Below are 15,712 nucleotides of genomic sequence, written 5' to 3'. Positions count from 1 at the left end.
TTTACCGCACTGCTACCGTATTTATTTGATCACGCCGATCGAAAATGTCATTATCGTTAGACTCAATGATAATTTTTCTTTCAGAGACGAATCAACTTTCGGCTGAAAGTCTCTTAAAAACCTATGAAAAGTATTCAGATAATAGATGATATGATATTGGACATAATTTTTTGTTCTTTCACTGTTAAATTTTCGGGATCTGAAAATAACTATTAGAAAAAGTTCTTCTGAACAATATTACTTTTGACAACAAAGAAAAAAACAACCGAATTGTATGATTTAAAGTCCGACAAACGTTCCTAATAATTCGCTGAATGGTAAACAAACAGTCCAAATAAATCCGATATTCCCTCTAAAGAAAACAGTTAACTCAGAACTGTGTTTTAATTAACGAAGCGAATAACCATATCTAAAATTTTAAACAATTTCTACGAAACAGCGATACAGTAAAGGCAGGATTTTTTATTGCGATGTGGAACTTGACCGTCCATGTCAAAAGATGAAGCCGCCGATTCATCAGTTCATGAACATGGCTAGTAAAAAATTTTAACTGACTGGCTAAGAATTCTTCCAGGTTGAGACTCGATGCAAAAAAAAATCTCAAATTTCTACCCTGCGAATTGCCGTATGCCTCACTGTTTTAATAACAATATTTTGATTCATTCAATTTAGTAACTTTTTTCTCGTTAAAACTCGGGTTTCAGAGTATGAGACGCTAGTTTCGTAAACTACCCAGATAACCAATAAGCACATAGTAACGCTGTATTATGACTGCAAATTATAGCTAGTTGGCATTTCAATCGCTTTTGACACTGAATTAGGGCCGATTTTGGCTTTTCATAAAGAATACTTAACTATGGTTGATGTGCATTTTGAAAGCTGAATTCTGATCGTTTTCTAACAGATTAGCTTGCAGATAGCAGATATAGAGCTATAGGAATTTATGGTACTCATAAAAGGCTATTTTACTGCCATTATTCGTGCTTAGTGAATACCAGCGTAGTTACCGTATGTTTGAGCCTTGTCAAAGTAGGATTCTTAGAGACCATAGGATCGTAGCACTAGACGTTGAAACAAATTGGGTAAATTCATTATTGCGCATTTCACACTTGATTAGACTCCTGCGAAATAAATATTTGCACAGTCCGTTTCCCGCAGTACACACATACAAATAAGTCCAGTATATGAAAACTAGTGATGCCACTTATGCAGATTTATACCTGAATTTACAGATTTCTGATTGACGCCGTAGATATTCAAGGATTGTACTCATTATCAAATGTTAAATGGACATTTTGGAAATTTACGTCTTTAGATCATTTAGCTTTCATTTTGCACGATAGAATGCGATAATTATTCCAATTGTCACTACAACAATTTAATAGCACATACTTTTTAAAACCTGCTTAAAAATTTAACCTGGCATCCCTGATGTGCACGGCATATTGCATTTCTTGATAAACATTAGAAAAGATCCCAAGTGCAAATGACAGTTTTCTTTACTTTAATTTCTCTTTCAATTCTTTATTATTCCTGTATTTTTCAACAAATTCATAAGTGCAGATCAAAAGTTGATGGTTTCAGTCATCATTATAAGTGTTAGAGAGAGGGATTGCCGATAGACACGTATGTCGTTTTCGCTTGAGAAAACTGAAACTGACCCAGGGTAGTTTCATCAAACAAACACTTTTCACGAAACTGTGTTGATTTCGCACTTAGCAACGGGGGTTTGAGTAAAACTGATTTAAAAACCAGGTTGGAAACTGACTCGATTTTCAGTTCAACAACGTTGAAACTAGGTTCGAAACTGACTTCAAACAAACGGTTTGACAGCAGTTAGGGTGGAAACTGGGTTAGGTTTGGCATCAAGCGAAAACAACAGTACTAATCAAAATAGAGAGAGTAAACAAAGAGAAACTGTCATTTGCACTTAGGACCTTTTCTAGTGTATGTTTCCATTTGTACTAATATTAGTGTGTGAGCAAAAAAATCCTGTCAGAATTTTTAGAGCTACCGTTTAAAAATTCGTAACATTGGCAATAAATAAAATAGCTTTTTCTAAAATTGACCAGACAACGTAACGCCAGACATAAACAATTTGACTGTAAACGACAAACTTTATTTTGCTTAGAAAATCTTGGTACCGAAGGCCGGAACGTCGGATGGTAAACAACTGGTCAAAAACACTGGCACTGTTCTAATAATATTAAAATCAAAGTGATAAGTGAAAGAGAGATAGTAAATAGACAGTTTAATTGTTCTAAAAATAACACAAGAAACAGTCGGATATTTCCAATTAGCACGGGGAAGGGAGTGCTGCACTTAAAAATTGTTTGATAAAAATGAAAGTAATGGGAAAATTCGGTCACAGTCAGAGTTGCCAATGTTCCAGGCATTTTCTCATTTTGACAGATACTCTAACAAACCAAATCTTTTTCCAGAATTTGTAGAATTTCGCCAGATTTTCAAATTTTCTGCATATGAAATGCCAGATTTCTCAGTTTTATTGGAATAACAAACTCGCAACAAATGGTTCAAAATCGTCAAATAAATAGAAAACAACGAAAATAAATGCCTGTAAAGGCATGGAGCTACAGAATAGTTACAAAGTTTCGTAAATTTTTTCGGCCGTGTAAGTTTTTCAGTTGTTATGGATGAGCTCTTAATTTACTGACGAGATTTAAAAAGCAAATGGAACATATTTTCGTTAAGATAGATGATGTCAGATTTTGCAGGGCACAGATTTTATTTGTTTGGCACTTGGCATCCTTGGTTGCAGTGCAAAACATTGATATTTAGCAGGATTATATACTATATCTGGATTAGGCGACGTCGGCAGAGTGTTCGATCGAGCAAGAGTGAATGTTTTCAACACTAATTTTAATCAATTCGGATGTAGACTTCAAAATGTAAATATGCAAAAAATTCTCTTTTCCAAAACTTTGACAAGAGGGAAAAACTATTGCACACAGCGCAAACGCCTACTGCGATTCCAAGCCAATTGGAATGACAGTAATATTATCAGTTTTTGAACTACAGCCTATAAACTATTGACAGTTCAACTGGAAATCTTTTCGATATGAACTGAAAATAAGTCGCATCAGATTGGTCTGAAACTCTAAATCGTTGTCACCGCGGATGTAAATCCCATCCGCACACTAAACTGCTCTCGCATTAATCATCCCATATCGTGTTCACCGATGCCCTTTCCGGTCCTACCGGCATTGGAGAAAAATAAATAATCCACCGCCGCCGCGAACAGCTTCATCGAGACGCAAAAATCCTCATTATCTCGGACAAGAGCGCGCTCGAAAACCCGACAAGAGATTACAGTCGGAAATTGTCGGTGCCCGCAAGCTTCTCAGCGCACTCCAAAATGAAAAGGAAAACCGTAAGACCGTGCACGAAAAAGAACACCTTTCCCGTTGTCACCGCTACTTTTTCCGTCGCTTCCATTTATTTCCACGGCCAGAACCGCTGAGAACTACCAGAGCCTCTGCCAGACGGTTTGAATGTGCGATCATCGGAGAAAATTGAGACACCTGGACTGCGTGCGTATCTCCCTGCCTTGCTTCCTTCCTACCTTTCTAATCTACCATGCATACAACAGGACCCCTACCGGTGCTGTTGCCGACGGGACCATTGAGAGCCATGAGAAAAGACAGCCAAACGGCAACCAGAAGACAGAAACCGAAACCGTCGAAAATTGAGAAGGACCCATCAGCGGATTCCAAATATCCGAGCAAAAGGGAAAAGGAAAGGAACCATGTGCCTTTGGCGATGGATGATGGAGGGGAAGCTGGTGACCGGGAAAGGAGACGACGAAGACGTCGTTCAAGCATTGCCATGGTGGCATTATATATATAAATGACCTGCTGGAAGTGAATGAACCTTATGTTTTCCTCCGTTGCTTCGCTCCGTGGTTCTTCCGTCCGATTTCGGGCTTTGATTCTGGTGCGAGGATCAAACCTCGCCCCATTCCTCGGTGGTGTACCGAAAGTTCGATTTTTTCGATTGATTTGTTGCCATTGACCGGGGAGGTCACGTTGATATGAGTCATCCACACTGGACAGGAGTCAGCCTCGGGAGCAATCATTGACAGCTGCTGTGCTGTTACTCTCTGGTCTGGTGTTTCCCCGCAAGAAAGTGCGGCAGGAAAAATTAAATATGAGAAAAGAAAGGGGGAAAAGGGTTGCGAAATGGTTTCAACACCTTTTCATCAAGAAATCATCGGCGGTAATCAGATTGGTGTTCCCTGACCGGGACAGACTTGCTGGCTACCGGCAAAAGAATGTGGGAACAAAGTAACAACGGAACTTGACGACAGAAACCTGATTCTGCGGGTGGCTGTGGACGGACTTTGATGTGATGTGGCTTTTGTTTGCCGTTTTGATTACTGATTTTACACCCATATCAATCGGAACTGGGACGTGCCGTGATTTACTGAATAGATTGGGGAATTCGTTCCTGTAGGCAGCTTGTGGTTTGTTATCTACGTGGGTTGACGAACGGTTTTGATGGGACCAGATGCTTGAACGGCAGAGAAACAAGGAAGAAATTTCAAATGTCTTCAGACAGAATAAAAAAAAAACTGCAACAAAAAATGTCTTCAGCTTGATTTATAAATCAGCCGAATTATAGATGAATCTGCAGAACTGGCATCTCTGCTATACGAAGACGAAAGACTACTCAACGGTAGACTTTTACTGTAAATGTCACCTTAACTCACTCTTCCGATTTTTGTCAGACTTACTTTTTCGACTTCAACTCAACCATTGAGTAAATATAATTTACTATTGTGTATTTTTTATATGGGATCATCTGGGGAATCGTTTACTAACTATGAAGTTCCTGCACGCAACTGCTTTATCGAGCAAAAAAAAGTACTTAAAATTAAGTAACTTTTCGGCAGCGTGTACGTTGTAGTTATGCTTGTACCCGTGGTGAAATTTTGCTTATACACGAAAAACAAAAAAAAGATTTGCAATTAGCGATTACGAAAGTTGACCTACATAGCGACGATTCTTTTTCTTTCTTTATTTTTTGCTTTTTATTTATGTTTTTCTTATAACTGAAGTGGACGGTGGGGCTGATTATGCGGAGTTGAAATAAAAAGAAGGAAGGAACGGTGCACTCACAAGAGCACTCTTCTTTGTCAGCGTGTAATTTGTAATAAACACTTGAAATGTTCGGGGTGCTGAAAAACCAACCGCAACCGCTCCGAATCGTGTCAAGAGAACTTGGCATCCACAAAGGAACAACCGAATGCACTGGTGCTGCTGCTTTGCTGAATCGTGAACTGAAAATTCATGAAAATGAATAAGTTGTTTTAATACTTTTTTTATCTCCGTATTTTAGAATAATTTGACGATTATAAATAGGTATTACATTGCGATTTACACCTAAATCAAAACAAATTATTAAACTGACTTTTTGTGTGTTTCGAATCAAATGGTTTCCCTATTGATCGTTTCAGTCGTTAGAAATTATCGAACAACAACAAAAAGCATGATAAGGGATTTGACAGTCGTGAGCTCAGTAGGCGTTGTGTTTCCCCGTCACACTTCTCGTCACGAGAAGTAAGCCAGTCCCGTCCAGTCATGTTATCAGCTGAAAGCTGCCGACTGGATCGAACACATAAAGGTAACAGCTGCCATTAAACATTCTTCCTTTCCGACCCGGGGCCCGAAAATGAAACTGAAGTGGAACTGGGGAAAGGGTCACAACTCAAATAGAAATCAACAATAAAGTTTATCCTATAAATTTTTGAGAACCGTTAAAGAATATTTTTCTTATTGTTTTAGCATTGCTTCAACAATACATTCGAGTATTTATAATAATGGCTTTCTAACGACAGTTTAACAAGTAGATAGCCCTGTAGTTCAATCGATGATGTTTCCGAATGAAGCTGTCAAAATAAATACGAATGTTTATTCTCCAGTGAATTTTCATTTATTGGCCGTTGAAATTCGAATGACCGGAGAATATTCTTTTAGAAAAAGGTAAAAATCTCATTGATTTCTTCTTATTAGAATTTTATAGATTGACAATGTTGATTTTTTGTTGCCTCTGTACTGAAATAGTAGTAGTTACAACCTTTAATTTCGACTATGAAAATTGATTACATAACTTCGCTTTGCATCAATATCTAAACATAGGTTCAGTATTAGAGATGTTTTCACGCAAAAGTTTCACGAATGCGGAAATTTTACCAATTCCGAAAGATTGATTGAGGAAATAAGTAGAACATAGGAGGCGCTGAGTTGAATTGACATTTGCGTTTGAAAGCCAATCTATTCTTGTACACACACGCTCTTTCAATGTTACTCTCAAGTAAGTAATTGTACTCACTTTTGCTTATTTAGTTCAAATATCAGAAAGTGAGTAATATTAATTTAGAAGAATTAGTATCTAAATTAACAACAAAGTTTTACTCACAGTTTCCTTTACGTTAAAGAATTCGAATTGTGGATCCTAATTTTGGAACCGAATGGTAGAAAAAATCAGAATTCTGAAACTCAAATTTTGATGCAAGATTCTGGAACTTAATTTTGAACCTAAGCTCAGGAGATGAATTCCAAATCCAAATTCTAGCTCTAGAGGATTGTTGAACCGATCACTGAACTTGTGCTCTGAAACTGAATTTGGAACCAGGATCCAGGCCTGCATTTTGCGACTGAATTCTGAACCAGGATTTAGATATGCATTTAAGAATTGAATTCTGGAAATACAACTGAAATTTGGAGTTTCAGCCTTCTGAATCTGAATTCTGAAATTGAATCTCAATTCCAATTCCAGAATTTAGTTTCAAAATTTAGATTCAAGTTCAAAGCCGGGGTCCAAATCAAGATCCTCATCTCAGTTCCTGGTTTCGGTTCCAAAACCCAGTCTTAGAATTAAGTTCTGAAATTCGCTTTCAATACCTGAATACTGGTACTCAATTCAGGACGGTTAACTGAATTTCAGATCAGGATTAGGAAAATTTGAAAAATCTTGGTCTTGGACTCTGAAACTGAATTCCTGACCGGAACCCTATAATTGGATTCATTTTAATTCTGATCTGAACTAAACGAGTCAACTACGCAGGCTAGCAAAACATTTTAGAAAACTTTAATTTCGACGTATTTGTGATTATCTCATAGTACTGAACATTCTAGCACAAATTGCTGATCATATCTTCGATGGCGTGAAGAAAAAACTCATCACTCACTCATGTGATATTTTTTTTTAAGTCGTCCCATAGTAAAGTAAAGCATATTTACGTCAAAAATTTAACTCTGATCAATTTGTAATCAATTTAACCAATGAACTGTTCAACTGTTGAAGATTTGGTAAAAGTTTACCAAATTCTACAAAATTGATTTCCAAGTTTGAACTACGCAAAATCCTTTAAAAGTGCTCAACATTTTTCATGAAAGTCATCCAGTTATTGCCAGCATTACGAATGAGATACCAGAGTAGATGTCAACAACAAACAAAGATATCTTTTCTTGATGTTCCTGTGCTGTCATAGAGATATTTGATATTTTCTTGATATTTCATCGAAAGAATCAAGAAATTGGACATCATCTGTTTAGCACCAAAAATACTTATTATATCTTTATTCGTTATTGATTTTCCATAAAGTACAATTGATCCAGTAGTTCTATTTTCAAATAATACACAATTTCATAAAATACATCAAAATCAGATAAGAGAAATTCTCATAATATTATGAAAGCTAGAATATCAAATTACTGAAAAATTCCTCTCCTATAAACAATTTGTTCTTGCTTTGATATTACAATGGCAAAATGTTACATTTTGTTGCTATTTTCCTATGCAGACTTTGTTATAATTTTTCATATTTCAACTTCAATGTTACTTTCTACCATTGAGATGTTTGCTTTTAATAATAACATTTTTTTATTGGTTTGCAAATCACTTCTATCCGGGCATGTTGTCTGGTGAAACGTTATGTTTGTACCACAGCTTACTTTGATCGCAGACATTTTCGACAGAACGCTTTTTTACCCATAGCCAAGTTATTCAAAGTTATAAGTTATTCAAAATATAACTGATTGTGTCTCCTGAAGAAACGGATTTTAAATATTATTAAAATTTTATGATTTTTTCGGTTTAGGTATTAGGACGAAAAATCGTCATTCATTCAGAGAAGGTTGTAAGTTCGCGTCCAGTTAGTATTTCGCAGATATTCATTTTCATTCAGTTTCATTTAACTTTTTTTTACTGTTGACTTGTTTTTCGTTCGGTAGATGTAATTTAATAATTTTATCAGCTTTTGTCTTTGGAATTCAATGAACTTTGCAAATCACCATCATTTGAAATTATTCAGTTTTAAAAAAAATCAGTTTGTTTGAATCAATTTTTACCACCATCATTTAACTCAATCGTTGAGTATTTTATACACAAGTAATGAAGAAAATGAAAGACAAAGCAAATTTTTTCTACCATTTGTAATCTTCTCCACTCGCAATTTGCTAGTTCGAACGAAGAGTTTTAGCGAAAGGGAATCTACTGTGCACAGTAGAAAGTAATGAAATTTACAGGTGACGTAAATCCACATATGGCAAAGTTCATGAGAAGGAAATTCGTATAATGACCGAATTGTACCAAAATGTGTGTAAAACATACCCCGCCTTCTAAGAAAGCGTGTAAATTTACATGATTCAGTATATAAAAAATATGCCAGAATGCATTAGACATTGGTTAGATCGACGGTAAAATAAGCAATTTTTGACGCTCGAATATGATGTTGTCTTGTAAGATGTAAATTTACACATTTTTTTTTAAGTGTGTGGTCTTGCCAAATAAAAAAATTTCATTGACAGACAGAAATACTTTACGCTATCTCCAGATACCACTGGGAGATCCGGTAATCCACTGTCGCCATTTTGGTCGTTGTCGTCGTTTCTTTCACCACTGTTGGAGTCTACGTCGTCATTGTTCACTAGTTTCATTTGTTTCTACGTCTTCTGGGGCAACTGCTGTGAATTCATCACCATTGTTATGCGTTTCATTGTTCGTGGTATCTATTGTTGTTTCGGAGGAAAGAACTAGAAGTATACATCTAGGAAAAAAATAAAAGTGCAAATTTACGTTCTCTGTGATCGACATATACACGCTTTTTGAATATAACTCATGATTTGAGTTGCGATTACTCAAATTCATAAACCGGAACCAAATGTCAAAATTTGAGTAAAATTTACTCAAACCATGAGTTCGTTCGCATTTGTTCAAACATTAGAGTAAGTGTTGAGTTTTCAAACATTTGAGTGATAAAAATACTTGTTGCAGTTCAGTGCGTTTTCATTTTCAAAATATTCTGATTGAATTTAAGAACACATCAGTTATCATTGCCGTTTCTAGATCCGGTTTTTTCTAAACCATGAATCATCAATCATAAATGTGTTCACAAGAAATCTTGCGGTTTCAAATATGTTAAGTGAGAAGTCCAATATAAGGATATCAAAATCGTTCAATTTTGACTCAGAACCGGTCAAATTCGGGTTTGAATCACTTTTTTGCGCTTCCCATTTAAGCGAAAGAAGAATGACTTAAACTAAAAATCCAGATATATATTCACGAAGAATGAATTATTATTATATCGTTTATTTATACCCGGTTTTAACCTAGTTGCGGTCGAAACGAAGAATGAAGAGTTTCTCTATTTTGAGTGCAAGGAACTCAAATTCTAAGGTTTAAAACACTCAAATTTGTAGATGACTCATTTTTTACACTAGATTTGACACATGTTCAATACATTTTGACAAAGTTTCAATTGCTGCAACACGTTACTTCATACGGCTGCTGGAAAGGCGGGGTACGTTTGATGAATATTTATATCATTCTTGTATAATTCGGTTATTTTACGAACTAAGCTCTTATGAATTGATGCGTCGCCTTTTAAACTCAATTGTTTTGCGGTGTAGTCGTTGTTAATTGGGCTATCGATTGCTGATTGGTGGGTATATTTTAAATAAAAATCTCTTCCTTAACCTCCTAGTGTTGTGATAGTGCCTTTCTCAAGTCATTCAAAAAGTTCCATTGAAACATTATGTTCAATGAGCTAGTTTTTGACAAAAATTTATCCATTCTGGCTCGTTTATAATGTAATGGTGTAGTTGACAAAAGCGAATTTAAACGCTTAAGTCGCTTACTAATACATTCAAGCTTGATCATTGACCCACCTCAGCGAGAAAATAGAATGCGGATAGAAAAGTCGGGGAGATAAGCACTTGTGTTGCATTTTCATCCCTCTTCAAGGAGTTGCAGTTGCTCTTCACTGTTTGGGTTCCGGATTCCGTTTTGTAGTATATTTTGTAATACTTCGGAATACGAATTCTACAGGAAAAAAAAATGAGGCTTGCATTTCCGGTTTAAAAAAGCTTGGTTTTCCACAACCGCATGGTAATAATATTAGATCAATTAGATTAGATCAAGCTCAAAAACAAGAATGATTACACAAGTTTCCAGTTTTGTTTTAGTATGATTACATGGCTACCCTGATGAAAAACTGATTCGACAACAGCTTGTCAGTTGGCATAGTCGAATGACGGAAAATGCTAGCAGGGTTGTGCTTGACTGACAATTATATCATGTTATTTAGGGCAAACATGTTCTAATGTGACGTTTTCGAATATGAAATAACACGAAAGGAAAACATGTTATATTATGTTTACACCGGCCGAAAATAACATGTTTTAACGATAGTAATATAAAGTTAAAACCGCACTGTTCACACTAAGAAAAATTGTTGTACCTATCTGCGTTGCCAGGTCATTTTTCCAAAAATCTGTATTCAGCGCAAAAATCTAGCTGCATTATATCGGTATCAGAATCTCTTCTACATAAGTAGTAGATGTCACCAAGATAAAAAGTAGTATATATCACCAAGGTGATAAAAAAAGGTCCCACGTCAACCTTTTCTCATGTCTATTCAAGCTAAAAAACAAAATCGGTACTTATCTGTGTGATCCGTGAATTATCGGTATTTTGGGAGTACATATCTGTATTGTAGTATAGAGGTCAAAAATCTGTATAAATACCGAGAAATCGGTATACCTGGCAACGTTGGTACCAGTTTTCAGTTTTGTTTTATTATGATTACATGGTTACTTTGATGGAAAACTGCTGTTGTTGAACAGCTTGTCAATTGACATAGTCGAAAAGTGAAGGAAAATGCTAGCAGGGTTGTGCTTTACTGACAATTATATCATGTTATTTCGGGAAAACATGTTTTAATGTGACGTTTATGAATATGAAATAACGCAAAAGTAAAACATGTTATTTCGCCTAAAACATGAAATCGGAGTTATAACATAGTATTAACGTTAATAATATAAAAATAAAACCGAACTGTTCACACTTGGATTACGTTATACTCATGACATATTCGCCCATATTCTGAATAACGACGTATTGGTTTTTCGATCGAATGTGGTTCGATCGAATCATAGCTACCTTTGATTTTGCTAGCGTTATTGGGAATACAAATGAAATACGAGGGAAAAAACGATACGACGTTATTCAGAATAAGGGCGATTGCTTGTTATTGAGTTTGTTTAGAAACAAACTGCAAAAATGTCTACCACGCAGAAATTAAGCACTCTTCAAGAGAGAGTTACTGCTGATCTTTACTGTAATTTCGTAGTATAGTTTGTAATACTTCAGAATAGGAAAATCTACAGAGAATAAAATTAAAGATTTCCAGGATTTCCGGCTTCAAGAGATGTGGTTTTACATAATGCCTCGGAGCAATTGGTCTTAATATTAAGTTAATCGCTTATTTCAGAGTATAAAAAATCTTTTTTTGGTCATATGTTGGGTTTAAATATTCATTTCACGTTAATTGCCAACGTTTGGAAGATTTATTGCATCGAAAAGTTAACTATTTAGGCGAAATGGTTATTTTTAAGCAACAAATGACCAAAAGTCATAATTAAAAAAACAAAAAACGGTTGTACCGTAAAAAAAGTACGTTGACAACATCCGGAAAATAAGAAATAAGCCAGGTACTCCTCCTAGCTATGGTTGATGTTTCCGTTTCACGTTTATTTCCAACGTTTCGAAGGTTTATTGCTTCAAAGCGTTGGTCATTTACGAGAAATAAATATTTTTGAGCAGCAAATGACCAAAAAAGTCATCTTCTTAATACAAAAAATATATGGTTGTATCAGTTTCCAGTTTTATTTTATTATGATTACATGGTTACTTTGATGTAAAACTGCTGTTGTTAAACAGCTTGTCAATTGACACAGTCGAAAAGTGACGGAAAATGCTAGCAGGGTTGTGCTGCACTGACAATTATATCATGTTATTTCGGGAAAACATGTTTTAATTTGACGTTTCTGAATATGAAATAACGCAAAAGTAAAACATGTTATTTCGCTTAAAACATGAAATCAAAGTTAAAACTCGTTTTAACTTGTAGTGTGAACATAGTATAATGTGATGTTTTCGAATATGAAACACGAAAGGAAATCAAGTTATTTTGCTTAAAACATGACGGTTTTTTTCAGTAGATCTATATCCTTTCTATGAAGAAAGACAGAAATGATTCGTTGATATTTTGTGGATCGAAAATGGTTTTTGTCTGTGGAAATGTTGTTATGAGAAGTTTACATCTAGAAGAAAATCATGTAAATTAACGTCTTCTGAGACCGACATATTCGAGCGTCAATAATGACTCGTTTTACAAACGTTTGAACATATGTTTAACGTATTCAGGTATATTTTTGAATTCTGAAACATATGAATTTACACGCCAGCTTAAAAGGCTGAAATTGTTTGACACATATTTAAATCATGTTTGTAAAATTCAAGTAATTTTACGAATTACGTTCTTATGGATTGTGTCATATGTGAGATTGCGTCACCTGTAAATGTCATAGCATGGTGTAGCATCGAAAACACTCGTTCAAAATTGGTTGTTATTGTGGAATTTTTCTGTCGGTAAAGCACCTGTATTTCAAAATCGTTTCTTGATTCAAAGGCTTCTATGATCAGCAAGCTTGTGGCAAAGCAAAGGTCTGATTCTCATAAGTTACTTTTGATTTTTGCAAGTGCGAACCATCTGATGTCAGCAAGACGTAAGAAGGAATGAGTGAAGCTTTGCACACAATTATGAAAACCACGAATAAATGAAAAGTAATTGTTGAATTTTAACTGGTATAAACGAGTAAAAGTACCGTATTCCTACTGTTTAATCAACCAGAGAAAGCTTTTTACCCGAAGGAAATAATTCCGTCCCGTCACGTATCACAGTGAATCCTATTACAGGCATTCTGAAGTGTTCTCTCGACAAAAGACGTGTTTTATTCACCTTCTGTCCGCAGCATCAGCATAAATTCCGAATGGAAAACTTTTTTTTTGCGAATGACAATGTCAGTGAAACCTTTTGTTTCAGCTAATGCAGAAACGCACTGGACACACATTACACATGATCCATCAAGGCTACTCCACAAAACAATCACAGGATGCAATCCGGTTTGGCACAGAGTTCGGGAAAAAAAATACCTCCTCCACCGTCACCACAGTCACTGTCTTGTGTAATCGACGGAACGGCTACACCAAAAAAAAAAACAAAAAAACAAACTAAACCAAATGCACCCAGCTCTGATTATCCATTAAAAATGGAGAGACCGGGCAAGACAGACAAGCACACATCATCATCAGGGCATTGCTTTTCGGTGCAAACGGTAACATAATACGTATTTTCCGCATCCCTTCCTTTCCTCGGGGCTCGGGGTTTTCGGGAGACCATGCACCCAGTCGGCAACCAGGAGAGCATATCCGGAGGAACATTGTGTCACCAAAAATTTCGAGTTACTACCACCACCACCACTGCAAAGGACTGTGAAGGACTTAATCTGACAGAGAAGCACGAAGGCTGTAGGTCTAGGACTACTAAAATAGAAATCTCCCGAGTTCGGGATGCGGACCAGGACCAGCGAAGGAGGAAAAACGGACGGAGCCGAAAGCATTCGGGTTTTCTATTCACGGCGGCCCCGGTAAGTAGCAGATGTGTTCAACAAGAAAGTGGCATCAGTAAATACTTATTCCTTTTTGGTTGCTGGTGGTGTTGTTGTTGTTGTTGTTGGTGGTTTCTTCATATCGTTGATGTTTGATGAGCTTGGTGGCGTTTCAGCTGTCACTATTCTCTTTCGATCTCTGTTCCGTTGGCAAACGGAAGGAGACGCGTGGTCCTCCGTGAGGAGAGCAAAATCCAAGTAATAAAAAACTAAGTACAAAACTACAATCCCACTGCTCGATTGGACACTGCACTGTGAATTTGTTTCAATCACCGTAAATTCTTTCTGACCGACGACGGCACGATGGTAAATCAACAAAAAAAAATATGTATAGATATAAGCCAACGTGCTATCACACTTTATGACCAAAATGCATTTCGCTTCTCTTTCACTCAGTCGTTTCGTGCTAATGGCGCGCGTTTTGATTAGACACAATTGGTTTGATTTAATATAGGCAACTTCCTTTGTATCGTGTTTTTTTTTCTCTCTACTATTAGGAACAAATTTTATTCGCGCACTTTGTTTTATCTCTGCTATCGCTCACACACACTCTCTGTTTGTTTTCGTTGTATGCTCATCACTTTTTTTTATCAAATTTATCGACGCAGTTACGTGGTTCCATTCCATACGCAGCTTTGTTTTGTTTCGATACATTTCTAGCCTTTTCGTTATCACTGAACAATTATTGATGTTTCCGTTTGACACTTATGGTATTTGGTGTTTTCAATTCATGGGATTCACTGTACCGAACATACGCACAAATATCTACTCTTCGCTTCGCTCGCCACCAGGCTCGAAACCCACAAATTCGTCTTCACTAATCAAAATAATACCCCAAAAATAAAACGAAAAAAAAAACATCAAAGCGCATCTCACTATTCACCTATTTCTGTCACACAGAACTGTGAAAGAGGAACCAGCCAAAAAATTCGCCACCGAACAATACAGGAAAAAAATACTAGCACACAGGAAAAAGAAAGCGCAGAATAAACCGCCAACGCTTCCCAGCCACAAATTGGAACTGAGTTTTACCTTTCCATGGAGTTCGCAACACCGATACTGTCACTCGACGAAAGATACACAACAACTGAGCACGATAAACATTGAGGGAAGCGGTACGACCGTGCTCCTGACTGACTGACTGACTGAGTGCTGCTGCTGCTGCTGCTGCTGCTACTGCTGTTGCTATCCCTACGAATGCCGCAAAAAAATAAATGCCGCCTCGCGACAACCACAAGCAGCATAGTCTTCCTTCTCTCCCACTTGCAACTACGACGCTGGTGTTAGTGTTAGTGACACACGCATCCAAGCAATCCTGCTAGGTTCGCTAGAAACAGAAAACAGAGAGAGAGAGAGAGGGATACAGTTCGGGTTGTGCAAGTTACTATACGCCATACAAGCAAGCAACACACGCACGCTCACACACCAACACCAGCGAGGGTCCTTCCCGTCGATCCCGAACGCGCACACTACTCTGCTGGCTTGTTTATGCTTCCTATGCTGACAATATGTGCGTCGTTGTTCGTCCGTCTTCGGTGCGTCATCGGCTGCTGGTGCACTTGGATGGATGCGAAAGAGCATAGAGCAGGAGCGGGTTGGCGGAAAGTAGGAAAATGGTCGAGCATAATGAGCAAACCGTAGCCGTCAGGACACGCACACACACGCAAACGCAGCTCAAG

General features: G+C 36.9%; 1 protein-coding gene across 3 annotated transcripts in view; it reads right to left on the bottom strand.

Moving 5' to 3' along the window:
- LOC131436880 (methylcytosine dioxygenase TET) overlaps positions 1–15,222 on the bottom strand; it is a 406,314-nt gene extending 391,092 nt beyond the window's left edge. For 2 of the 3 annotated variants that reach the window (XM_058605845.1, XM_058605847.1), the window contains exon 1: positions 15,066–15,222. The gene's annotated coding sequence lies outside the window, so the exon portion shown is untranslated. Of the gene's footprint in view, positions 1–14,916; positions 15,046–15,065 lie in introns of those variants that run through there. The other variant, XM_058605846.1, reaches the window with a different exon arrangement.
- Positions 15,223–15,712: the final 490 nt, after the last annotated feature.

Source organism: Malaya genurostris, chromosome 3, assembly GCF_030247185.1.
Source record: "Malaya genurostris strain Urasoe2022 chromosome 3, Malgen_1.1, whole genome shotgun sequence".
Lineage (NCBI taxonomy): Eukaryota > Metazoa > Arthropoda > Insecta > Diptera > Culicidae > Malaya > Malaya genurostris.
Note: the sequence above shows the minus strand (reverse complement) of the source record. Positions and strands in the feature narration are given on the sequence as shown.